Here is a 2,562-nt window from a genome sequence, read left to right on the forward strand (position 1 = left end):
ACACAAATTTGGATACGCTTGCAATTTTCTCATACTTTTTTTTTATTTTTTTCAATATTGATGTTATTCTTCGAAGCACTTTACTCTGGATGGAACATCATCACACAAAATTTAACAGACAAGAATTTTAAAATAGACTTTCTAAGCTTTAAAGTGTTTTTTGACAAAAATTACTATAATGCTCTTTCGTAAAAATATCGAATTTTTTATTTTATAAAATTTCATATGTAAAAACTTAATTTTTCTAAAATGTTTTTTAACTTTGAAAGTAATAAGTTCATAGAAAAAAGACAGAAGGGAAAAAGTATTGATTATAATGTGCTTGATTTGTATACATTTTTTCAAATATTTTAAAAACTTTTCTGATTGATTAAGAAATTATATAAAATTGAATCAAAATTGTATATAATAAAAAATTCGATATCTTTGCAAAAAATAATTATAGCAGTTTTTTTAAAATGCATTTTAGAGCTTAAAAAGTCTACTTTAAAATGTTTGTCTGTTAAATTTTATCTGGTAATGTTCCATCATGGTAGAGCGCTTTAAAAGATGACACAAATATGAAAAAATATCAATTTTTAATTTTATATAATTTAGAAAAACAAAGTATAATTTAAAGACAAAATTCGAACACCAGTTTAAAGCTCTATCTTTTTCTTTAAAATGCATTTCTAAAAAGTTCTCTACGATTCCTTATCACCGAGATACTTAAATTTATATGAAATGCGAGAAAATTGCAAGCGTTTCTAAATTTATGAAGGTAGTATATACTAATAACAATAAATATTCCTATACAAGTTGATTTAGATCCACTTACTCGTTTCAAAGTTATGACCTAAAACTACAAGATATAATAGGTCATTTTGCTGTATAAAACCATTATAAACCAAATTACTTATTGTTTTATTTTTTGCAATTAATTTCACGGGTTAATATTATCAAATTTTTTAAATAATATTAGTTGATATTAGTTATTTTAAATACTTTTTCGTAAAAGTATCGAATTTTAAGTTGATTATTTGACTGATTTGACTTTTTGACAAAACACATTAATGATAGTATATTAAGATTATTAAAAGAATACAGTAATACTAAAAATAAGAATAAAGAAAGAAAGAAAAATGTTTGACAAGATTATAGGACTAGGTCTGAATTATATATTTTGACGGGTCAAACCAGTCGTAAAAATAGAAAGAAACGGCATTCTTCCTTGAAAGATTCAGTTCGTGAATCAAGTAGAGGAAAACATGTTCCGCGATTTGCCGGTAAAACAATGTTTTGCTTTATACATCTGAGAACGGATAGACGCGTTCACGCAGATTGATTTTCGTGAGTGGATTCTTTGAGAAAACACGACAAATCGAGCGTAAAACGTCGCTTCTTCAGATGAATTACACAGAAACAATTCTTTTTATTTTTTTACCTTTTCCATTATATCTGAAAATTTGTTATACTTTTTATTGGTCTTATCTTCAAAATAACCGTAGATCATTTTCATACATATGTTGTATGAATTGATATGTTTTATTTGATAGCGATTTTTTGAAATAAATATTTGATTGTATAATATCATTTTCACAATCTTCTAATATAGAATATTAAATATTTGAGTAATAAAGTTAAATAAAAATTTCTAATAATTTTAATTTAGCTCGTAGCTCTTAGCTTTTTATTAATTTGTTTAAATAAAATTTTAATTACGTGTTTAAATAGAATTTATTTTACATTTATTGAAATTGTCTAGTTTATTAAGGTCTCTAAAAATTTATTTTTAAAAAGCTTCTTATTAGCGGCTTACAGCATTAATAATTCTACATTTTATCATATATACTTTTTAAATAAGTTCTTTGGCGAAAGATGTTATTGTTTCATATGTATCATTAAAACGTAAATGTTTAACTGAGAGACGTACGTAAGAGATTCGATAAATCGATAAGTTATACATAAGAAAAACTCATCAAGTATATATCGTAAACTGTAATTATGAGCAAACATAGCAGCGTTAATGAAAACATCTTGCACAAGTAATCTGAAATTTCACGACAGTCTTACGCGAAGAGAGAAACTCATTTTGAATCGCTCGCCAGGAGGGGTCTTATAATTGCGTCTCGACAATTCAATCTAAATTAGCAAACGTCATAAACATTCTGGGAATCGTTACTGGCAGCTTGCGTTTGCCGCGGAAATGAGATCAAAATTTTTTCGATAAAAAAACAGCTCGCAATCTAATAATAATGTAATTGTTGTTTGGTTGAAGAAATTCTGCAAAATGTTGTTATATTAAAATTAAATATGATACTTCTTCTTATAAATCGTACAAATATTCTTCAAGTCGAGAGCATAAGCATGTACTTTTAGTCGAAAGATTTTGATATGGAATAAGCGCTTTACCTTTTGATTGATCCGCAAATTTAGACCCATTATGTGATTATACAATTATTAAATTTATATTTTTATTTGTAACTATATGTGGAAACACATATGTATTTCATTAAAATTATATTTTTATATAGAAATTATTTTTAAAAAATAATATTTATATTTAACGTTTTTTATAAACGA

The sequence above is a fragment of the Trachymyrmex septentrionalis genome, unplaced genomic scaffold (assembly GCF_001594115.1).
Source record: "Trachymyrmex septentrionalis isolate Tsep2-gDNA-1 unplaced genomic scaffold, Tsep1.0 scaffold310, whole genome shotgun sequence".
Classification (NCBI taxonomy): domain Eukaryota; kingdom Metazoa; phylum Arthropoda; class Insecta; order Hymenoptera; family Formicidae; genus Trachymyrmex; species Trachymyrmex septentrionalis.